At 45.2% G+C, this 25,550-nt stretch overlaps 1 protein-coding gene across 1 annotated transcript in view; it reads left to right on the forward strand.

The window, feature by feature from the left end:
• PDPK1 (3-phosphoinositide dependent protein kinase 1) overlaps positions 1-25,550 on the forward strand; it is a 1,584,105-nt gene that overhangs the window by 111,680 nt on the left and 1,446,875 nt on the right. The window lies entirely within an intron of this gene.

The following is a 25,550-nucleotide window of genomic DNA, read 5'->3' on the forward strand; positions in this document are numbered from 1 at the left end:
TAGAAGCTTCTTGCAGGACAGCAGTCACTGGATCTGTCATTAGAAGACCTGCATGGCTTAAGGAACAACCCCTGTCAGACCATGTCAAATCTAAATTGTTGGATGCCCCCTTGCACAAAGATAACTTATTTGGCACTAAAGCAGAAGAGGTCTTAAAAAAAGATGGAAGAAAAAGCAAAATCTATGCAAACAGTTAAGGATTTCTTACAAGTCCAGCCCCCTAGGTTCAGCAGGCATCGTCCCTCCAAGCACTGGTCCTTTCCTGCTCTGAGTAAACCAGCCCAGCCTAGGCCCCATGGAAACAGAACCCCCCCCCCCCAGACAGCAGCCCCAGGGAATGCAGAGATCTAAGCAGTGGATTACCTCCACTTCAAAATCAGGAAGTTCTAAGCCACCCCCTTATGGTAAGACCTCACAATGACTCACCACCCCGTCCAACTTCACTTGCCCCTAGGTGGAAAACTATTATTTCACTCAAGCAGCTGGCCCACCATAACCAAGGACCAATGGGCTCAGAACATTTTGTCTCCGGGATACACATTTTCCTTCCATTCCCTTCCAACCCCAAAAGGGTTCCCAGATCTACCACCAAATCAGTGGGCAGAGGCTCAAAAGCAAATCCTTTCCTTCTCTCTGAGAGCAGTAGAGCATGTTCCTGCAGAAAGATAGACCAAGGCTTCTATTCCAGACTTTTTCTGGTGCCCAGAAAAGAGGGCACCTGGCACCCCATCCTCGATCTATCAATTCTAAACAACTTCCTGGTGATCCCAAAATTCAAAATGCTCACCCTCCAGCAGCTGCTACCCATGCTGTCCAAGACGCTTGGCTAGCTACCCTAGATCTAAGAGGCCTACCTCCACATTCCTATAGGTTCTTAGGTTGGTACTAGGCTATCAGCCCTAGGACCTATACAAGCCTAGCCATAACAATTCCCTGGCGTTTTCTTCCCACACCATTTACTTCCTTGGACCACTGTCTAGCAGGTCGACTGACGTGATCCCCGGGATGAATTTCCTTTCTCCCATCCAATCGTCAAGGTTCCTTTTGAAGAGTGCCAAAGAGGCACTCTGCTTGACATGTATGGGCAGTCTATTCCAGAGTCTGGGGAGTCTCTGGGTCAGGAACCTATCCCTCCAGCATGTTTTGTTTATTGTGATGACAAGGTTTAGATCTCTGGAGCGTGTGGCTGTGAGGGATTGGGATTTCTTTAAGTGTAGCATGTCCAACAGCTCTGGGTTTGACATGGCCTTGTATGTTAAGCAGAGATCGCCTCTGAGTAGACGATATGCGACAGAGTATAGCTGGAGTTTAAGTCGGTCAGCATAGGGCATCTGCTTTAGGCCTGTGGTTCTTTTAGTGAGGTATTTCTGCGGCCTTTCCAGTAGTTGCAGATGTCTTGAGAGGTACATACCAAATGGGGCATTGTATTCAATCAGGGAATCATGCAGGAAATGTCTCAGCTTCAGGGCAAGATCGCAACACTTTCAGTTCTCTGCGCTTCCCTTTGGCTTATCGACTGCTCCGGGGTGTTACAAAATGTCTGGCTCTGGTCATTGCCTTTTGCAGACCGATATTCAAATTTACTCCTACGTAGACAACTGGCTTTTTCAGGTAGACAGCCAGGAAAAGCTGTTCAGGCACCTGGCCTTTGTAAAGACACTACTTACCTCCCTAGGATACACAATCAATGAAAAGAAATCCAAACAGGTGCCCACCCAAAGGATAATCATCCTGGGAGCAAGTCTGGACACAGCATCCTAGGTGGCATTCCTTACACCAGCGAAACCAATTTTCCTGACAACCTACTTCTCTCAACTAGCCACCAGGCCCCAGCTATCTGCAAAGAAGATCCTGCAAGCTCTGGGGTTCATGGCATCTTGCATACTACTCATTCCATGTGCCAGACTGCACATGAGGAAACTTCAGTGGTACGTTAAGAGCCTTTGGTGTCAACACTCTCAAGACCCGGAAACTTTTACCTGTAACTCCTTGGCTCAGAAAGGAATTTCTTTGGTGGGCAACAGCATGCTCCCAAAACAAGGGACTGCCCTTCTCACCCCCTGCCGCCCAGACCCTCACCACAGATGCATCAGACTATGAATGGCAGCTGCATATAGGGCCAATGGAGCCCTCAGGAAATCTTTCTGCACATCAGTAAAAAAGCGATGATGGCTGTGCAGCATGCCTTGACAGTTTTCAAACCCCTTCTATCTCCAGGGGTTTTTCTGATCAAAACAGACAACATCACTATGATATGTGGTACATCAACTAGCAGGGAGGGACTCGCTCCTACCCTCCATGCATGCTGACCATGACTCTGCCTTACAGCCTCTTCCATGCAACTACACCTGTTAGCACAATTCCTACCAGGTTCTCAACTCTATCAGACCAGTTAAGCAGAAACCTTCTGGACCCACACTAGTGGCAACTCAGTAGAAGTGCCTTCACCCTAATAACTCAGAAATGGGGAACTCCGAAGGTTGACCTCTCTGCCTCCCACACCAACCATCAGCTCAGACAATTCTGCACCAGGGAGTATTACTGCATGGCTTGGAAAGTGGATGCCCTGTCCTTCCCCTGGGTCAGTCTATCGGCCTATGCCTTTCTGCCCCTATCTCTCATCCCCGGGGTACGTCTCAAAATAAGGGAGGAAAAAACAAGGACCATTCTTATAGCTCCAGACTGGCTTTGACAGCATTGGTACCCCTTGCTGTGCAGCCTATCCCCCGCTGCCTCCATGGTATCTTCCTCAGATTCCAAACCTGACCGAGAGGGAAGGGGAATTCATGCATCCTAAGTTGCAGACACTCAATTTGGCAGCTTGGCGTATTCCCTAACCCTGAACCAATCTGTCATTCTAAGTAAACTGGTTCTGGATGTTATCCTTGAGGCCAGAAAGTCTTATGCAGATGAATTGAAAAGGTTCTGCACGTGGATCCAGGCTAAGGGAGCCAACATGGCACAGCCCTCCATCCCTCTCATCCTGGATTACTTAGCTGACCTACTACACAGTGGTCACACCTTCTCCTCTATAACAGTTCATGCTTCTGCTATTTCTTCCACTTTCCCACTGAGCAGCTTCTTTTTTCTCGCCCTTTCATTAAACAGTCCCTCAGACTGGCTAGCAACTTGAGGTCTCCCAGAAGGGCACCAACACCAGCTTGGGACCTTAACTTTTTCTTGGAAAAGCTCACCCTACCCCCTTTTGAACCAGCTTCTTCTGCAGAAGTAGAATTTCTCTCCTGAAGACAGCTTTCCTTCTGGCCATCCCTTGAGCCAAATGAGTGTCTGAGCTGCAAGCACTCATGGCGGTGGAAACCTTCATCTTCCATGCAGACAGGGTATTCCTCAGAACTAACCCATCCTTCATGCCCAAGGTGGTGTCCAGTGTGGCTCTCAACCAATCCTTTTTATCTGCCCACCTTATTTCTTAATCCCCAGAACAAGGGGGAAAGATTCTTTACTCTCTAGATGTGCACAGATAGCTCAGATTCCATCTGCACAGTACTAAATCCTTCAGAAAGTCTCATCAATTGCTGGTTAGCTTTGCTACAGGAGCAGAAGGCAAAGCCATCTCCAAGCAAACCATTTCCAAATGAATAGCACACTGCATCCATTTCTGCTACAAACAGCATGGAAAGCCTTCCCCCAAGGGGGTCATGACACTCTACCAGAGCAGCCTCCACCTCTTCAGCTTTCCAAAGAGGAGTCCCCACCAGGGCCATCCTTGAGGCTGCCACCTGGACATCTATTCACACTTTTACCAGTCATTGCCACCTGCCTCTCTTCTCCACATCCAGGGCAAGGTTTGCCTCTGCAGTGTTGCAGGGCATATAACCAAAAGGAGCACAACGTTGCGGGTCCCCAGAAAAGGTTTATTAACACAAAAAACACAGGTTAAGCGCTTTCATCAAATAGTATGACTTCCTCAGAACAAGTAATTGTAAAGACATTCAAACTTAAATAACAACCAGTTTAAATTCATTGGTTCAAAATTAACCAATACTATGCAATAAATACCACTTCTCATGAATACTCAAGCACTAATATGAATAATTAATTAATTCAAAAAGAAGTTTCATCTCCAAAAAACACAGAACAGTTAACTATATATACGTATATATACCTTACCTAATGGTGGATAAAAAGTAAAAAAGTATGCATGTTTAAAAAAAATATATACTGAAATTGAAATGTATATTAAAATATATAATACTTATTCAGTGCTTAATAAACCACACAAGTTAAACTGATTCAGCCTTCTCTTTCAATATAGGCATTATAGAAATGTACTCGTTTATACCTGGTGGGTGGTCAGCAGCTAATCTATTGCCACATCAACTCTTTATTTAGTATAAAGTATACCAAACTTAAAACATTTGAAGTTCTTACACAAAATACTGTGTTTGTATAGTGCATTGGTGTTTTTTTCATTCTTAATATCGTAGAGGTGCTCGTATATCCTATTTTTAGCATCCTCTCTGTCTTTCCAATATAAAAAGATGGACAGGTGCTGCATTTAGCAATATATACTAATTTGCTTGAACAGTTTCCATTCTTTAAAAAAATGTAACTTCTATTTTGATTCTCTATAGTCATATTGGTGTCTAGCAATATATACGAGCAATAGTGGCATCTTCCACAAGGCTTACTACCACCTAAATTCCCCTGCTTATTTAAAATTCTATTTATTTCTACCAGGTATTTAATATTACCACCTACCTTGGTAGAAAATATAGGTTTATCACCAAAAATACAAATTATTTCAGGGTTGGTTCTAAAAATATTCCAATTTTTTTACCAAGGTTCCTTTGACCTGAGAATATAGGGGACTGAACTGAACTACGCATGCTTGTTGGAAATTGATGGTATTCTGGGCAGTCTCTCTAACTGTGATGCCAAAGTTATCTTCATTGGCACCCAGTAAGGGTTTGTAAATGGTTCCCCATTTACCATACCAACAACCTCTTCAAGTATTGGATCAATAAAGTGGCCCGGATAACCTCTCTCAAGAAACATAGCCCTTAGATTCTTAAACTCTAGTATCACATCATCCTTCATGGTGGGTCATCCTGGCTATTCTGACAGCCTGGCCCTTTACAGTGCTTCTTTTTTGGTGAACAGAGTGGTGACTAGTATAATGTAAATATGCATTGCAAAAGGTGTTTTTTCGGTAGATTTTGGAATGAAAACTATTTTGCTTTTAAAAAATCTTGACATCGAGGAAGTTAATTTCCTGCTGATGACACTGAAAGGTGAACTTCAAATAATTTGTAGTCTGATTTATATATTCCACGAATTGTGGAATTTCCTCTGCACTTCCCTTCCATACAATAAAAATATCATCCAAAAATCTACCGTAATATGCAATGCATGAAGAAAATTTTGTATTATATTGAAAAATGTACTTTTGTTCCCATCCCAAAAGAACCAGGTTGGCATACAAGGGGGCACAGGCAGCACCCATAGCAACACCTTTGAGTTTTTTAAAATATTCACCCCCAAAAAATATATAATTGTTCTCCAGAATCAAGCTTATTAGCTCACTTAAAGGTAATACTTCATCAAATTTTAGGGATGAATAAGTAAAGAGAACTTCTTCAAAAAACTTAAACTTTCCAATTTCGGAATACAAGAAAAAAGATCTTGTACATCAATAGTAAGAAACCAACAACCAACTGACCAGAAATCCTGCTTTATTTGACCTAAGAAGTCCCAAGAATATTTTAATAAATGTGAAAATTTATTAATAATGTTTTAATTTTTTATCCACATAAACTGCTAGGTTATGGGTCTTAGAACCTGCGGCTGCAACTATGGGTCTGAAGGGTGGCTTCTTTAAATTTTTATGTACCTTAGGTATTCCGAAAATCGTAGGAATTTTTGGATATTTATTGAATAAACAATTGTATTCATCCTTAGAAATTCTCTGATCCAACAAGTATTCATATAAGTAGCTATCCAACCTACGATAAGAAATGTTAATTTCATTTTTAGAACATGGGGAATAACTGTCCTCTTGAAATAATATATGTTGCATATCATTGTTGTAATCTTCTGTGCTGTAGATGACCACCCCTCCCCCTTTATCAGGTGTCATAATTCTTACACCCTTGTTCTGCCTTTAATTCTCCAAAAGATTTTTTTCGTCAAAATTTAAATTAAACACCTTTTTTTCTCCCCAAATCTTGTATAAATCTTCAACTAGTTTTTCATATGCCACAATTAAGGGGTGCAAGGGTGGATTAAACATACTACTTCTCTTGAAAATGTCATTAGATCCACCTTTGCTCAATTTGTCTGAAAAAATGAGATTCAGATTTAACTTCCTTAAATATAGTTGTAAATCAACCATTACCGAAGCTATATCAGGTACATGAGTAGGAACAAATTTGAACCCCTTAGAAAATAGGGAAAATAGTGTTGCAGGGCATCCTAGCCAGTCCCTAGTTTCATTGACGGACCCACCCATTTCCTCAGCTTGGAATCTTAAAATGTGATGGCTGCAACAGTGAAACACTAAGAACATAGAACAGTTGTGTACACCTACCATAAATGAAGATGTTCGAGTGTATTCACTGTTGCAGTCCTGGTTTCCATCCCTCCATCCCCCTTTATTCTCTTTATTCCTTACAAAGGACATATTGGTATTTATTTTCCACTGGTGGGGTTCTTCCACCAGAACCTGGCCTTGTACTTTGGGGGCTCCTGACAGGTTAGGGCAAGAAAAACTGATTTAATGACGTTTGCTGCCTTACTTTGTACTACTAATGACATGACGTCAGTCCTCAAGCGACAGCAACTGACTCAGAAATACTAAGCCTCTGGTATTCGGGCCGGCCGAGGGCTACCCGTGGCAGGGATAACCCAAATGTGATGAATGCAACAGTGAATACACATGAACATCTACATTTATGGTAAGTGTACACAACTGTACTTTACGTAGACTGACCTTACAGCCCCCAAAGCTGTTCCCCTGATGTCAGATTTCTTGACCCATGGGGGGGGGGGGTACTGCACCCAGACCTACACACTGTCAATCTTTCACCATGGCTTGTACACTAAAAACTAACAAGGAGTCCCTGTTAAACATGTCACGGACATCATCACGGAGGCCAGAAGGTCCAGCACAAGAAAATCATTTGCAGGAAAATGGAAAAGATTCTGCTCCTGGAAACAATTGGGGGGGGGGTCATACTTCCCAACCTTCAATCCCTCTCATCCTGTATTACCTTCTAGAGTTGCTCAATAGTGGCCTCTTTCTCTTCTATTAAAATTCATGCCTCGGCCATTTCAGCCCATTATGATTCAAACCCATCCCTGTTCTCTTATCCTTTGATTAAGCAATTCCCCAGAGGGACTTCTAATATCAGGCCTCCCAGAAGGCCTCCCACACCACCCTGGGACCTGAATTGTGTTAGAAAAACTAGCCTTACTTCCTTTTTAAACTGCCGTTTGTACAGATTTGAAATACCTCTCATAGAACACTGCTTTCCTACTAGCTATCAAGTCAGCCTGAAGGTTCTCGGAACTTCAAGCTCTTATGGCTGTTGAGCCCCTTGTCATTTTTCCATGCGGACAGAGTCTCCCTGAGGACTAGCCCCTTCTTTCTGCCCAGCTGGTATCTGATGTGACCCTTTGCCAGGCCATACTCCTTCCCACCTTCTTTCCTAACACTCAAAACAAAGGGGAAAGAATTCCTACACTCACTAGACTTAAACAGGCAACTCAGATACTGTCTGGACCGCACTAAGCCATTCAGAAAAAAAATACCAACTACTGGTAAGCTTTGCCCAGAGGCAGAGGGGAAACCCATCTCCAAACAAACCATTTCCAAATGGATTTGACACTGTATCCATTTTTGCTACAGACAATATGGGAAAACCCATCCCCAAGTCTGTCCGTACCCATTCGACTTGGGCAATCTTCACTTCCACTGCCTTCCTCAGAAAAGTACTCACCAGGGACATCTTGGAAGCGGCCACCTGGACCTCTGTCCATACCTTTACAAAACATTACCACCTACCCCTCTTTTGTAAGTCTGGGGCAGGATTTGCCTTTGCAATTCTGCAGGGCCTCTTAACCCATACCTAGGACTCAACCTATCCTTCCACCCCTTTCCTCAGCTTTGGGAATCCTCCCACAGGTGATAACTGGAACTGTGAAACATGAACATAGAGTACAGTTGTGTACACTTAGTGTAGACGTTTGAATGTTTTCACTGTTGCAGTCTTGGTTTCCCTCCCCCATTTAACATCTTCCCCTAGAGGGGCATAAGCTTCCCTAGGTGGCTTTTAGCCTCCAGGACCACTTCTGTCTTTGCCCTTGTGCTTCTGACATGTTAGGGCAAGAAAAACTGATGTAATGACATCGGCTGCCTTGCTGTATAGCACTGATTACCTTATGTCAGACTACAGGCGACTGCAGCCACCGCACAAAAACTGGTATTCAGGCCGACCTGAGGGCTACCACAGCAGGGATAACTCGCAGGTGATTACTGCAACAGTGAATACACTCTAACATCTACCTTTACAGTAAGTGTACACAACTGTACTTTTCACATTGTATTCAGGGCATGGCTAGAGTTATTCAAAGTGTCTCAGTGTTTGTAAAAGTGCTTAGTGTGTGCTTATTACTGTGCATTTATTCCAAAGAGTTTGTGTGCAAAATGCAATTATTTTGTGAAGTACAGTCAAAATACAGCAGTTTCATAAAGTTTCTTGTGCTGGGTGTGTCTGTTCGCAAAGTGCCGCCATTATAGTGTGTTGCCTGCACTGTAGAGAGTTGTTGAGCAATGTACAGCCATTTTGAGAAAGTTTGTGTACTGTGTAATGGTCATTTGCAAAGTGCCGTTACTTTGAAAAGTTTTGTGATCTGAACCTCTTCTGCCCAGTTAATTCGCACAGTGCAGTTATTTTAAAATGTTTCTTACACTAAGAGATTTCTTACAATACAGTGATTTCAAGAGTATTACCGTGCCCAAGAGACTTTTCACAAAGTTCAGTTATTCAGAGGCTTGCTGTGCTATTGGGCATAGTTACAAATACTGGCATATGTGTGTTCATGCATACTTGCAAAATACTTCACTGGTACGTGTTAATATGGCAGACGGATTTCGAAACCATCACTGTTAAAGCTTGATCAGAACATTGCAGAGAATTGAGAATATTTGAGCAGGAGTATGATGTTTTTGTACAAGCAGCTTATTCTGACAAAGATGCACACACCAGGGCATTCATTTTGCTAAACTTAGCTGAGTCTAAGGCCATTGAAAGAGAGCGTTAATTTGTGTGTGCACCAATAGTGTATGAGGGAGAAGGTGAAAATAGTCGTATTGTTGTACAGGCTGAGTCAAGGGAAGACCACGAGTGTGTTTAAAGCGCAAGTTGAGGGAAATGTGTAACCCCCAGACAAATATTACATTAGAGAGGCATTTGTTTTTACACAAGAGAGAAAAAACAGGGGAAACTTTTACAGCTTATATAAGTGACCTGAGCAACAAAGCTGAAACTTGTCGGTTTGGTGACTTAAAAGATAGGTTGATAAAGGGCAGGCTTGTGTGTGGTATTAATAGTGCTGCAGTGAGAAAGATTTTGCTTTATGACGATGATTTAATGCTAAGCAAAGCTATTGAGATTTGTCAAATCCATGAAGTTAAAGAAGTGCACACAAGTATGCTTGCAAGTGGTGAGCACAGTTTTAGCAGGCTCCAGAGCAAATGTCAACAGTGTGCAACACACGGCTAGCAGAAGCAGGCCTAAGCACGTCATCTGCCACCACTGCAGGCTCCCCAGGTAAAACCTGTAGTTTTCCAGCAAGTTGTAAGAAAAGGATATGTTCAGTGCAGTAAAAGGATGTTTGCAAAACCTAAATCCAGCTTTATTAACTCGCAGTTGTGGTGCCAGTCATGAGTCTAAAAGAGAAAAATGCTTAGCATTTGTTCAGCAATGCCGCAAGTGTAAAAAGTGTAACCATTTTCAAAAGTTTTGCAAATCAAGTAAACCTCACAGTTCTAAAGAAGGGTCACTCGAAAAAGCAAGTTGATTATATAGAGAGCTACAATTCTACTTTCTACGTAGATGGTGTATGGTGAAAAGGCTGATGCGGTAAACTTGCTGCCCAAGAATGAAGTGTTTTGTACTGTCCAGTTCAGTGGTAAAACCACTGAGCTTAAAGTGGACACTGGCTCAAAGTGTAATGTTATGTCAGCAGACACATTTGCTAAGGCGAGAACTAATGACCAACCCAGTGTAGTGCAAAACTTGTTGCTTATTATGGAGGTTAAGAAATTCAAACAAAAGGCTCGGTGCTTTCATGTTGTTTAGCTGGGAACTATTACAGCTAGTTATTCTATGTAGTCCGAAGACCTGTGTGATCATTATTGGGTCTCAGACAGTTTGAGAATGAATTTGCTTTCTTTTACTAAAGAAGTTCATCACATAAGCACATATCCTAGTTCCAATTTTACTGAAGCTATTTTCTCAGAGTATGCTGATGTTTTCGATGAAAAGTTGGTCAAACTTCCAGTTGTGTAGTCTATGAAGTTATACCCAGCAGTCAATCCAGTGGTCAGACCAGCAAGAAAAGTTCTGATAGCTATGCAGAGTAAAGTTAAAGCTCAGTTTGATAAAATGGTGCAGCAAGATGTCATTTGTCCACTCACAGAACCAACTGAAATGGGTATTGTCCATGGTAGCAGCCCACAGAAAAGGCTCAGATGAAATCAGAATACGTATTGATCCAAGAGATTTGAACAAAGCATTAGAGAGAGCACCATCCAGTGCGTACAGTCGAGGGAGTCTCAACCCTAATACCAAATGCCACTGTTTCTTCTGTTGTGGATGCAAAAAGTTAATTTTGGCAAGTGATACTTGATCACAAATACTCATTACTGACTCCTTTCAGTATCCCATTTGGCAGATGTTCTTCGTGTTTCACTGTTGCAGTCATTACATTTGAGTAATCTGCTGGCAGGTTGCCCTCAGTCAGCCTGATTAACAAAGTCTTGGGTACTGCGTCGGTTGCTGTCCCTTCTTCCATGACGTCAGGAGTATAAAACATGCAGCTGACACCATTACATCAGTCTGTCTTGCCACGCGGTGCCCGAAGTAGAAGCAGTTCGCAAGTGCCGGTTGACTGACTCCTGAAATTTTCATATTAGAGTTTCAGAACCGAAGTCTTCAACTAAAATCTAAGTACCCCATTGGGGAAACTTTTTCTTGCTCCTTACCAATGTCAGTAAAAGTTAATAATTGCATTACTTGCGGGAAGCAAATACCTCATAAGGGTTTTCATTTGCACTGTATTCCTTTCCTAGACCCTGACCACAACATGCCTTGCTGTCGGTTTTGTGCTAAATGTAATCAACGCACAATTAAACATCGGTATATTTTTGCTTCTGAATATTTTGGCTCAAGATTTAATTATCCAGAAATGTCAGTTAGCAATCTGACTACCGGTATACCTAAAAAACACAAAGAAAGAGACAGACCATCGAGGTCCAAAACTGACGACAACACTTCTCTTAAGCCAGTTGCCGGTTAGCTGGTACTCCGTGAGGTGCTTTCGCAGCCCCTGATACCCGCTACCTCCGATTCGCAGGCCTTTACTGAGACCCATTTGGAGTCCGGTATGCCGCAAGATGCTTCCGTTTTGGAACCCACGGATATCTCTACCTTAGATGGGTCCAGAGCCACTGCAGGCACTGGCTTCTGATGGTGTTTTCAGGCCTACAGATTTGTATATTAAACCAACGCCATCTTCATAACTAAGGGCAAAATCTAAATCTGTGTCTAAAAAACCAACGCCTGGGCCACAAGTGCAGGCCCCTATGCCTAAAAAACAAATGATCAAAATAGCTGAAGATTTAGTTACTCTGATCAGGGGTAAGCCCGCCCCTTCCTTCTAAGAGGCCTAGACAAGACATTGATTAAACCAAACGAACCAGCACTCCAGGCAGGAGAGATTAATTTAAATAACCATTTTTATTAGGTAGCCAAAAAAACTACCTAAACAACCTGTAACATACAGACCGGTTTCGGCATGAGAAGCCTTTATCAGTGTCAATATTTCTTCACTTTATATAAATGCTTTTAACCAACTCCCCATTTTGAGACCATTTAGATACCTTTTTCTAAATTGGTATTGTCCAGCCATTGGTTAGTCCATCAAACATGGTTTAAAGGCACAATTCCACATAAATAAAAAACAAACAACATGAAATAAAAAACAAGAACAAAAAAACACATATGGACTGACCAAATGTCACAAATAATTCATCCAAACAACAAATATTAAGTACTTGAGAATGTACTTACAATAAACTGTCAGTCCATGCCAATCCATATGCTGATTTGGTTTTGTAAAACTTGTACATCATAACTATTGTTGGATAAATACAAATGATCTATAGTGCGTATGTATATTTACACACCATTGTAAAACTATGGACCAAAAATGTCATCATGTACCTCATATTCATTTAACCCAGGTTTAAAAAATGCCCCCAGTTTGGTAATCCATTTGCTCTCCATATTATTCAATCTTGTGTGCCATCCCATTTTGAATTTTCTTGCTGATTGAATTTTATCAATGATGACAAACTTAAAGCAGGCTTCCTTGTGCTGTTTGGTATGTTTATATAAGGCACTTGTGACTCGTCTATTCCTAATGGCACTTAGATGTTCACTAATTCTAATTCTGATGGGTCGAGAGGTCTGTCCAACATAAAATGCCGAACAGTGACAAAAGGCTAAATAAATGACCCAATCAGAACCGCAATTGCCAAAGATGTTAATATCGTAGACCTTAGGGGTGTTTTTACTACTGAATTCTTTAGTTTTGTTAATGTGTTGACAAGCCCCACAATGTCCACACGGATAACATCCCACTAGAGGCTCTCCAGAAAGTGTTGTCTGTATAACTGAGGGTGGATTAAATCTCTTATAGTGTGTTAGCTGAGATTGAATAGACCTCCCCCTCCGGTACGAAAAAGCACATTTATCTGGGAGAACCCTATCAAAAATGGGGTTAGATTTTAAAATATCCCAGTGTGTGCTGATAATATCCCTAAAATGAGATGTATTGCTCCCATAGGTGGTCACCAGTCTAATTGGTTGTTGATCCTTATTATTGTCAATTGCCAGTGGATGGTTATATTGCAATAATTCAGTTCTAGTTTTCTGTCCTAGTTCAACAGTCCTATTAAGCCTCATTATCAGAAATATTCCAAAATCACAATTTTGGCGTCTTAAAAGGATTTGCTCAACAGAAAGGGAATACTCTATACACACAGAGGACTTGAAATCAAGATTTAGAGCCAGGGGATACAATATGCAACATCTTAATATCCCATGATGCAAGGCAGTAATTACCCAGATCTCGTTTGCCGCTTCGCTAATGAGGTCATACTTTTTACCAGCTCCTGGTAAGTGATATTTTTCTTGCTATTTGTAAAGTTTTAGGTGTCCCAAAACTCTATTTTTAGTCTTTATATTCCTTCAGTGTACTTTTTCACTTAGCTCCATACCCATTCCCCCTTAGTTCACTTAGTCATAGTTTCAGTGTTTCGGGCCTTAGGCCTTTCCCACCCTCACAGTTCCTGTCAGGATTTCCCTCAGGTGTGTGTGTGTTGTCACTGTTATAATAATAACTAGTTAGTTATTAATAATATTTTTAGTTGTTAGTGTCTTTGGTCTGATTGGTGTGTGAGTGTTTTAGGACTGAGACATGTCAAAAGATACTAGGGTCTCAGGTGTCAAGAAGTGTGACTCGTGCTGTCAGATGATGTCTCTGACAGACGGTCACACTTCTTGTATTTATTGCCTGGGACCCCTATACCTGCAGGACTCCTGTGCTATATGTCATTCCTTCAGCCAGAGAGTCCTGCAGGAACGTAGAAATAAGTTGATCCTCAGGGGTCTTCTTAAACCAGAGAGCTCCCCGGCTAAGGTCGGCTCCGGGAAGCCCTCCAAGCCTCCCAAGACCCAGGCTTCGGTGTCCAAGTCTGTGGTCTTGGCTCCGACTCCGCCGGAGTCGTCATCAGCTCCGTCCGGAGCCGATCCTTCCTTGTTGGAAGCTTCTGTACTGGCGCAGATACCCTGGCTTTGGCTCTTGTCGGCTCCGTCTGGAGCCAACACCCTAGCGTCGAAGCATGTCTCTGCTCTGGCTGGAGCCGGGATATCTTTGTCTCCTCTCGGAGCCGACAAGTTGTCGGCTCCGCCTGGAGCCAAATGTTGTTCGGCTCCGATGGCTCCGTCCAAGAAGAGGTCTAGATCTCCTTCTTTGGAATCTATACACTTGGCTCCAGCCTCTCCCTTGCTTTCGGAGCGGAGCCATCGGAGCCGATCATCGAGGTCTTCCAGGCTCTCAGACCACGACTTAGAGAGAGTGGTGAGTAGGCTATTAAAATCACAGGCACTAGCCCAGATGCTCCATAGCCCGTCTCATCAGACGTCAGCTATTCTACACCCCCCTGAGATTCCTCCTTCGACTCTCCTACAGAGTTCGGAGCCGGAGATTATTGGTACCGTGACTGTTGCTGCTTCGGAGCCGATACCACACCTTTCGGCTCCGTCGTCCTCGACTCCCATCTCATCCTTGAGACCTTCCTTGGAGGGATCCGGGCGTCGGGCTTCCCTGGTTGGTTCCGAGGGGGCGAGTGGCATCGGACCCTTGTCCGACTCCGTTCTCCCTCTCAGGGCTTCGGCCTTGGTGAGCTCGGCCCCGACATCTGCTTCGGAGCCTTCTCTTTCGGTGGGACCAGGGATCCCTGTCTCTTCGGAGCGGGATCTCTCAGCCCTCCCTTGGAGAGGAGCCTTCGAGGTGGTGAGGAGTGTGCTAGCCCCGGAGCTTAGTCAGCAGTCGGTTCCTTTAGCTCCTCCCTCTATGGTGCCTGTAGATGCCTCTTCCCGCTCTCTTGCTCCCGGACCCAGAGATCCATCGCCCCAGGTCTCCCCATTGGGAAGAACTTCCTCTTCCGAGGTTTCTCCTGATCCTTCAGGTGAACCCCCACGTAAGAGGACCTGCAAGAGGAAGCACTTGGACTCCCCTGAGTCTACTACATCAGATACCGATTTAGATGAGTCGGAGGTATCCCCAAGATCTCCCTCTGAGGATGTCTCCTTTTCAGACATCCTTGAACTCCTGAAACAGAGGGGGGGAACTGGCCCTCCATTAATCCCTCCGAGGATGAATCTGTATACCTGGAGGCTTTTGGATCTCGACCCTCCACCTCCTGGGTGTCTCCGCCTTTCGACCCCCTTATGGAAGTCATAGCTCGAAAGGCGTGGGCATCTCCTGATTCGGTGGAACCAGTCCCCAGGAGACCTTCAAAGTTTATCACGGCCCCTGCTGAAAAGCAGTTTCTTACTAAGGATGTCCCGGTTGATGCCATGGTGGTGGCGGCCGCCACCAAGAAGGAACTTGCAGATCCTTCCATACCAGTCCATCCTCCTAACAAGGAGTCTAGGACCATGGACAGGTATGGCAAGCGGATGTTTTCTTCAGCGACTTTTGCTATGTGTTCGCTGAATTATTTGTGTCACTTCACCAGACTTCAGAGACACATCCACAAAGAGCTAGGTGAAGTAGTACAGGATCCGTCAGCAGCAGGGGCTCAAGAAAAGATTGCCTGTCAGCTGGGAATCCTAAATTCCATAACCAACTCCTCCATGCGGCTCATTTCTTATGCAGCCGATGGGTCGAGTAGAGCCGCAGGCACAGGAGTGGCCCTCGGACGTCAGTCCTGGATGCGGCTCTGTAATTTTGCAGACCCCTTTAAGGCGTCCTTCACAAACTCTCCCTTTGGGACAACGTTGTTTGGCCCTCAGGTGAAGGACACTTTGACCAGGTGCGAGCAGGACGGCAAGACTCTTTCTGCCGTAGGAGTCCGTTTCTCCACTCCTTCTAGACCTTACCCCAAAGGTCAGAAGGGAGGGAAAATGTGGTTCCGGAAATCACAAGGAGTCACGCCTGACGCACGTGGTCAGTTTACCCCTAGAGGCAGAGGGGGTAATAACAGATGCTGCCCTAGGGGCATAGGGGGTCCGCAGAACCAGGGCTCCAGAGAGCCTCTCTCTGACAAGCCCTTCCAGCATCCCTGAGGTGTTGCCCGACTGCCCACCCTTGGAGGCAGTCGGGGGAAGATTGTTGCTGTACCCAGAAGCCTGGCTTTCCCTCTCTCAAGACAAATGGGTACAGTCGATCATATCCGAGGGTTACAAGATTCCTTTCGAGGAAAGCCCCTTCCCTCAAAAAGGTTCCCTTCCAGACGTACCACCTGGTCTAAGGGAAATTGCAAGATTAGAGGTGTCAAAGCTTCTAAGGAAAAGGGCCATCCAGCTAGTACCAAAAGATCATTTAGAGTCCGGAATCTACTCAAGGTTCTTTTTGGTCCCAAAAAGACGGGAGACTGGAGACCAATATTAGACCTCAGCAGGCTCAACAAGTCTGTCAAAAAGACAAGATTTCGGATGGTCACACTTCAATCGATTTTGCCCTTTCTGGGCAAAGACAACTGAATGTGCTCCATAGACCTTCAGGATGCGTACTATCATATAAAGATTCACAGACGCTCCAGAAGTTTTCTCTGCTTTCGGCTGGGGACCATTCATTTTCAATTCAGAGCCCTGGCCTTTGGCCTCACTACAGCCCCCAGAGTGTTCACCAAATGCATGGCAGTGGTCACGGCTCACCTGAGACGTCAAGGATTCCAGGTGTTTCCGTATCTCGACGACTGGCTCCTCTCAGCCACCACCAGGCATCAACTTCTCCAAGCCAGAGACTACACTCTACGTCTCTGCGGTCACTTAGGAATTTCAGTCAACTTCGAAAAGTCTTCCTTGTCGCCCTGCCAATCTATTACCTTTATAGGCGCAAATCTAGACACTACCCGGATGTCAGCAAACCTAACAAATCAGAGAATCCTAGATATCCAAAACCACGTTCGGATCATCCTATCCAGCAAAAGGGTACAAGCCAGGTTGGTCCTGAAAGTGTTGGGCCTCATGGCAGCGGCCATCACACTTCTTCCTCTGGCCCGCTTTTACATGCGTCTCCTTCAGTGGATGTTGTTCACCCAATGGTTCTTCCAGCAGCTTCCCATGCGTCACAAGATTCTGGTGACAAGCCTGCAAGAACCATCTATCCTGGTGGATTTCCTCTCCTGTAGTTCATCAGGGCAGACCATTTGTTCCTCCGCCCCAGTAGCCACGGTCACTTCGGATGCCTCCCTGATCGGGGGGGGGCATTATCAGGGCAGGATGGTTCATGGCACGTGGCAACCGTTCGAATACCACCTGCACATAAATGTCCTAGAGATGAGAGCAGTGCTTTTAACGTTGCAAGCCCTCAACGACTTTCTTCCTTTAGGGACTATTGCAGTTCACACGGACAACATGTCCATCGTGTGGTACATCAACAAGCAGGGCGGAACCAAGTCCTATCCCTTATGTCGAGAAGCTCTCAGACTTTGGCAGTGGGCGATCTCCTCTCATCGGTTTCTGGTAGCAACGCATATCCCCGGGAAAACCAACATAATAGCGGACAGATTGAGCAGAGCTATTCTCATGCCTCACGAGTGGTCTCTCAAGCAATCCATTGTGGAGGAGATTTTTCAGAAGTGGGGCCGCCCATGCTGCGATCTTTTTGCTACACCCCAAAACAGCAAATGCCCAGACTTCTTCTTTCTCTTCCCACTTCCGGGCCATCCCCCCAGAGAAGCTCTTACCCAAGATCGGCCCCGGGGACTCCTTTATGCCTTTCCTCCCTTTCCTTTGATACCACAAGTACTCCAGAAAGCTACCGTCTTGAGAGCCAAAATTATTCTCATTGCCCCTTATTGGCCTCGACAAATTTGGTTCCCGTTCCTTCATTGCCATCTTTTGGTGCAGCCTTGGCATCTGGACCCAGTTCCAGATCTTCTGACCCACCAGTCGGGTCAACTGCACCGCCTGCTCCTTCCCTCAACCTCACAGCTTGGTTGCTCCACTTCCTTCCTTAGCCAGGCTCCCTATGATCTCTAACCCCGTTAGAGATATCATAGTAGCTTCTCTTTAAGTCCTCTACCAGGAGAATTTACACTAGCAAGTGGAAACGCTTCTCCTTTTGGGCAAAATCTAAGAACATAGACCCCTTTACTGCCCCTATTCAGTCAGTCTTGGATTTCCTAGCGGAAATTTTTCACTCAGGTTCTTCATCTTCCACAGTCAAAGTTCAGTTGACTGCAATCTCGAATTTCCATGTCGGGTTAGCAGACCAAAACATTGTCCCACAAACTTTGTAAAGCTTTTCTCAAAGGAGTATTCCTTCTTAAACCCCCTGTTAGAGATCCTCCACCACAGTGGGATCTAAATTTAGTGCTGACATCCTTGATACTTCCCCCTTTCGAACCGGCTGCTTCATGTTCATTAAAGTTTTTTTCTTGGAAGACTCTTTTTCTAGTCGCTATTACCTCGGCTAGAAGAGTGTCTGAACTTCATGCCCTCTGTGTTCGTCCCCGTTATTTGGTCTTCCACAAAGACAGAGTATCCTTGAGAACCAATCCATCCTTTTTGCCCAAGGTTGCTTCTAAGACAAATTTAAACCAATCCATTGATCTCCCTGTATTTTTTCCAAATTATTCTAACAGGGCGGAACAAAAATTGCATTACAGAACAAAGCAATTTAGGAAGTCCGAACAGCTCTTCCTTTCTTATGCTGAAAATAAAAAAGGTCTCCCTGTTTCTAAAGTGACCTTATCCAGATGGCTATCTTCCACCATTTCTGACATTTATCAGCTTAGGGGCAAACAGCTGAACTCAAAACCTAAAGCTCATTCCACAAGAGGTCTAGCCACTTCTACAGCTTTTCAGGCAAGGCTGCCCTTAGATACTATTTGTGCAGCGGCCACTTGGGCCACTCCTCATACCTTCGTTTCTCATTACAAATTGGATTTGGCCTCCAGGGACAGGGCAAGCTTTGGTTCCACTATTCTCAAGAGTCTGTTCCATTGAGCCACCCAGGATAGAGGTGCTAGGGACGCGGTCCCATCCAGCAAGAATGAAGGTGAGATTGACAACTTAACATTTAGAAGTTATGTACCTACCATAACGTTCCATGTTAGTTGTCTTCTCGCCTTCTTTCTTCGCCCTCCCTCCTGTCCCCCTAGCCTGGACAGACCTTGATCTCCCCTTTTTCTCTGGAAGATTCTTCTTCCTTGGACACCAGATAGTTCTTGTCCTTGATTACCTGGTTCCCTTACAACCTTTTTAGGTTAGTTGTTTCTCTTTCCTTAGTGGAAAGTTTTTATAGGCAGTTTTTCCTCTAGATACCAAACGAGATCTGGGTAATTACCGCCTTGCATCATGGGATATGGGGCTGCCTCGAGCTGGTAAAAGTGACTCTCGAGCTTAGCAAGTGCCGAGTCGGAGCCAAGGATCGGCTCCGAACCCATCCAGCAAGAAAAAAGGCGAGAAGACAACTAACATGGAACGTTATGGTAGGTACATAACTTCTAATTTTCAGAAAATCTGACCATCTCTTTGTATCCTATGCTGCAGCTTCACAAGTGAAGGCTATATCAAAACAGACCATTTCCAAATGGATAGGACATTGCATTCATTTTTGCTATACCCATCATGGAAAACCAGTTCCTGCTACCATAAGGCCCCACTCTACTAGGGCAGCAGCTTACATCTACAGCCTTCCTCAGGGGGGTGCCAACCAAGGATATTTTGGAAGCTGCAACTTGGAGTTCAGTACACAACTTCACCAGACACTACCACTTACCACTTTACTCTAAGACTAGAGCTGGCTTCGCCACTGCAGTTCTGCAGGGCCTTCTAGCCTCCTCTAACCCTCTGACTCCTCCTCCCATCCTTAGCTTTGGGATTCTACCCAAGTGTGATGACTGCAGCAGGGTAACACGATGAACATAGTACAGGTTTGTACCTACCATAAATGTAGATGTTTGAGTGTACACCCTGCTGCAGTCCAGGTTACCCTCCCTCCATCCCCTCTGACCTAACTAAATCTTTACAATACCTTTCTGATGTATTTGCTTACAGCTGGAGGGATGTTGTGTTTGTGCTAAATTTTTTAGATAGGTACTAATTACTGACCACCTTTTTGGGGGCACCTGACATCTGGGGCAAGAAAAACTGAAGAAAATGGCGTCTGATGCATCATATATACCCCTGGCGCACTGACATCAGGGAAGAAGTGACAGCAACCGACGCCAGACCAAGACTTTGGAATTCAGGCCGACTGCGGGACCGCCTGACAACAAGATAACCCAAGTGTGATGACTGCAGCAGGGTGTACACTCGAACATCTACATTTATGGTGGGTACAAAACTGTACTTTCTGAGAATATGGCTGACCCTAAAGCAGACTAGTCCAAGAAATGTAGCACTTGTGGGCACAAGATACCACTGTCTTGACACCTATGCCAAGTGTGTAGTTTGTCTAGGGGCAGCCCATCTTTACTCTGCCATCTGTGCCAGTTTTAACCAGTGAGCACTTATTGACCACCGGAACAAGCTTGTTTTGAAGGTTCTTCTTCCAGGCTGCTGCTCCTCCTCTTTCAGCCATCCCTTCTGCTTCAGGGTCTCATCCCGTGCCAGGAAACTTAAGGTTAGGAAGAGGTCTCCCAGCAGGTCTCGTCTCTCCAGGGACCCTCCTGCAAAAATCCCAAGGTCTTCAGAGCGAACTTCTTCAGCTCCGATAGTCATTCTAGGCTCCCCTCTTCCTTTGAGCTGTAGCTTCTGCCCTGAGTCTGTGACATCAAGACCAGTCTCTCCTCTCTTGCAGCAGCCTAATCCATCTTCCAGGCCTGCTTTGATGGCTTCATCTGTTAGGTTCTCTCATAGCCTCTCTGAAAGTATTCCTCAAGGCACAGATCCAGCTGGTGATCTTGACTGCTCCTTCCCCGCCTGGATCTGTGAGCAACATCCCTGCTTCACTGCTCTTGCCCCTTCTCCCATTTGAACCTCGATTTTGGAGTTATCTGGACCAAGTCTCTCTGAAGCCAAGCCGTCTGGTATGGTTCCTTCAACTCCAGTGTCCCTGTCTCGCTTGGCTGACAGTTTTGGAGCCATAGCTGTGGTGCCAGGTCTGAGGGGTTGATGGCTATGAAATTCTCAGAGCTGTCTCTTCCTCTTGAGGCTTTGGCGCTTCACAGCTTGGCTTCGACTCCCCACTCTGGTCCGGGGGGGTGGTTGTGGCCTCCAGAGCTTTCCCGTCAACAGCTTTGTCTCCTGCTGGGATGCCTGGGGTGTCGTAATCTCCCTCTGGTTTTGAAATGATGGAGAGTCTCCTCACTGCACCCAGACGAGCCTTGGCTCTTCTTGCTTTGGGCTCCGGTCCCTCTTTATCTGCTTCTGTGCCTGAGACATCTACTCTGTCCCCTCTGGAACAGCCTGCCCAAAAGGACTTCTAGTCTGTTTCCTGTGCGGAACTCTTGAGTCTTCCGATATCTCTCTGGAACATTGCACTGAAGAGGTCCCTTGGAAGCATGTGTGTAAAAGGAGACACCTGGATTCCCCTTTGAAATCCCTCACTGAGGGCACCAATCTTGATAAAGGGCCCTCCAGATCTCCACCAGAAGATGTCTCATTTCAGGACATCATTGAAGTTCTTTGCGAGAAGGGTGGTCGGTCTTCCAAAAGCCCTAATCCAGAGGAATCTGTATTTCTGGAAGCCTTTGGGTCAGTGCCATCTACTTCTTGAGTGTCCTCCACCCCAATACTCTCAACCTTGTGTCCTGCAGGGTGTGGTAGGAACCAGACACAGTAGAACTGATCCCTAAGTGGCCTGATAAGATCCTGAGTGCCTCTTCTGACCGACCGCATTGGACTTGAGGGATCCCAGTTGATGCCATGGTGGTGGCAACCACCATGAAGTAGGAGCTAGCCCAACAGAGCTCCACTGTTCATCTCCCTAACAAGGGAGTATTGGGCTTTGGGCAGGTTTGGAAAGCATATTTACGCTTCGGTGACCTTTGCTTTGTAAACACTGAACTATCTGGCATACGTAACCAGGCTACAGAGGGACTTGGTTAAAGAACACACTCGCTCGGTCCCAGGGTCCATGTCTGCCAAGGATCACGAATCCTTTTCGTCGAGAATGGCCACCCTCAAGTCTATTTCAGACATGTCCATGAGGTTAATCTCACATGCAGGATTTCTTACAAGCGGCTGATTAAGGCATTGTGGTCAGACGCCATGCCTGGATGCAGCTGTGTGGTTTTTTGGAACCCTATAAGGTGTCTTTCTATGTATCCGTCCTTTTTGGTCCGGTTAAGGAGACACTCTCCCAAAGTGAAAAAGATGGAAAGACCTTGTCTGCCATCGGGATATGCTTCTCTACCTCACAGCTGTCCTTCTCTAGGAACCAGCATGGAGGTAAGAATTTGAAGTTCTGTAAGTTGCAGGGTCCTTTCCAGGATTCACCAGGGGATCTTTTTCCTAGAGAGAGAGGGGGGAACTAAAATAACAGATGCCACCCTTGTGGCAGAAGGGGGTCCATTGAATCAGGGGTCTTGAGATTTTGTCAGACAGGCCCAATCAGTGATCCTGTAGGATTGCCTGACTGCTCTACTCTGGAGGCTGTTTGTTACACCCAACAACCTGGGTGGTCATCACAAAACATCATTGGGTGTTAAAGATCATATCTAGAGGCTATTCTATACCTCTTTTCCAAGCACCTCCCCCAAGGAAGATCCTCCCAGATTTCCCACCCAATCAGTGGGAGGCTTCAGCGTCCGATTGGTAAGATGCTCAGTCATCCAAACCGTCCCCCAGATCAGATCTGGCTTTTACTCAATTTTCTTTTTAGCCCCCAAAAAAGACTGGGACCTCAGACCCATTCTGGATCTCACTCCTCAATAATTTGATTGCCAACTCTAAGTTCCTAATGGTCATGCTGCAGTCCGTTCTGCCCTTATTGGAGAAAGACTATCGGATGTGTACTATCGCATCAAGATTAACAGGCGCTTCAGAAGGTACCTGCACTATAGGCTCAGAGCCAATCACTATCAATTCTGAGTACTGCCTTTTGTCTCACCACAGCCCCCAGGGTGTTCACCAAATCAATGGTAGTGGTAGCAGTTCATCTGAGACTGCAAAGATTCCAGGTGTTTTCTTACTTGGCCGATTGGCTCCTAACTGCTCCCACCAGACATTGACTTCTTCAATCCAGAGAATACTTGCTGCATCTAGCTTTGACCTTGGCATGTCTATTAATCTAAGCAAATCCCATCTGGTTCCAGCTCAGGCTAAAGACTTTATTGGAGCTCGTTTGGACCCAACACTCTCCATCCTGAGGTCCCATGATAAATTCTGGACTCTCCTTTTCCCCAAGCCAAGTCTTGTGTTTCGGGCCTTGGGGTCCATGGTGGCGACAATCAACCTAGTACCCTTAGCCCATCTGAGCATGAGGGTTCTTCAGTGGACCCTAGCTGTAATAGTGGTCATTCCTCCGTTACCAACCTCTGAACCACCGTATCAGGATTTCAGGTATGCAATCGGTGATCTGCTCCAGGGCTGATCTTTCGTTCTTCCTCCCCCTTTGGCCACTGTGTGACCACTGACACTTCCCAGCTCAGGTGGGGGAGGCATTATCTAGGAAAGAGTTCAGGGCATGTAGTCCCCCCCAGAGACCAATTTGCATATAATTGTTCTAGAGATGAGTAGTGGTTTTGGTGTTGCAAGCCCTCTACACCTCTTCCTCCCCACTGGAACTATTGCGATTGTCGGACATGGTGGCCTGGTACATCAACAAGCAAGGGGAACCAGGTCCTATCTTGTGTCAAGAGGCTATGAGGTTATGACAATGGATGATCTCTTCAGATTGCTTTCTTGTAACAATGCCATTCCTGGAAAAGTTGAGCATTCTAGCGGACAGACTCTGTAGAACCAGGCCTGATGACTCGCACGTGGTCTCTAAACCTTGCAGTGGCAAATATGATCTCACAGAAATGGGGCCAACCTTGCTGCGACCTGTTGTCGCCCTCCAACACCAAATGCAGCGAGTTCTTTGCCCTCTGCTGGGGCAATCCCCGAGAGATGCTTTAGTCCATGCTTACCCCCCCCCGGCCTACTATATGCCTTCCCTCCCTACTCATTCCCAAATTTCTTCAGAAAGCACAGAGATTGAAGAGCCAAGTCATCCTCCTTGCCCACTTTTGGCCCTGTCAGGTGTGGTTCCCCTTCCTTTTGTCTGTCAGCTGTGGACTCTGGATCCCTTTCCAGATCTGTTGTCCCTCTCTTGAGGGTATTCCCATCTGGATCTCCTGAACCTGAAGTTAACTGCTTGGTTTCTCAACTTCTAGTGATGGCTAGAAATCCCAGGCTTTCCTCTACAGTTTATAAAATTTCGGTTGTGGCCCACAAACCTTCCATGAGAAAAATTTATGCCAGTAAATGGAAGAAGTTCTATATCTGGGCCCATCAGAACAATTTGGGCCCCTTTTCTGCATCTGTACCTGCAGTTTTGGACTTCTTGGCTCATCTTTTTAATACCGATGCAAGTTTTTGTATGGCTAAGGGTACAGCTGGCTGACATTTTTAATTTTCATGTTGGAGAGAGGTCTTTCTCTAGCCTCATCTAAACTATGCAATGCTTTCCTGAAGGGTACCTTTCTATTATGTCGTTCTGTCAGGGAACCTGCCCTTACTTGGGACCTCACCTCAGTTCTTCAGGCATTAGTTTCATCTCCTTTTGAACCTGCAGCAAAAGTAGACAAAGTTCCTTATCTGGAAAACTATTTTTTTGGTGGCCATTACTTCAACTAAGAGAGTTTCTGAGCTACAAGCCTTGGCTTGCAAGCCTCCATATCTTATCTTCCATAAGGATAGTTACCTTACGTGCTAATCCCTCCTTTTTGCCCAAGTTCACTTCAGAGACCAACTTAAACCAAGCTGTTAATCTTCCAGTGTTCTTTCCTAACTTTCAAAACAAAGGGAGGGTATCTTCTCCATACACTGGATGTGTATAGACAACTTTGTTTTTATTTGGACAGGACAAAATCTTTCAGAAAATCTGATCTTTTCATATCCTTTTCTAAGTCTAGAATTAGGTAAACCAGTTTCCAAGGTTATGCTAGCCCCATTGGATTGTTAGTTACATCAAACTTGCCTGTTCCTCCAAGGGCCTTTCATTGCCTACTCAGGTTAAAGCCTGTTCTACCAGATCTGTTTTTACTTCAACTTTTTGGTCCAAGCTTCCCATAGATTAGATTTGTGCAGCAGCTACATGGTCCAACCATCTTACTTTTATTTGCCATTATAAGCTGGACCTCCTCCAGGTCCAGGGCATCTTTTGTTTCCGCTGTGTTCAGAAATATCCTTCCTTGAAGGCCTTCCAAGATCTTAAGTAGCTGGGGACTCTGTCCCATAGGTTGAAGAGCAAGTGAAGTCAACAATCGGGTAAAGAAGTTATGTTCTCACCATAGTTTCCCATCTGTGTTGCCTCTCATTTGCTCTTCAACCTTCTCTCCCTCCATCCACCTGCCTTTTCAAGGACCTAACAGATGCTGTTTTGGAGCAGATGCTTCTGTTTCTCTCTGAGCT

This window comes from Protopterus annectens, chromosome 12.part0 (genome assembly GCF_019279795.1).
Source record: "Protopterus annectens isolate FY-2018-M chromosome 12.part0, PAN1.0, whole genome shotgun sequence".
Taxonomy (NCBI): Eukaryota; Metazoa; Chordata; order Ceratodontiformes; family Protopteridae; genus Protopterus; species Protopterus annectens.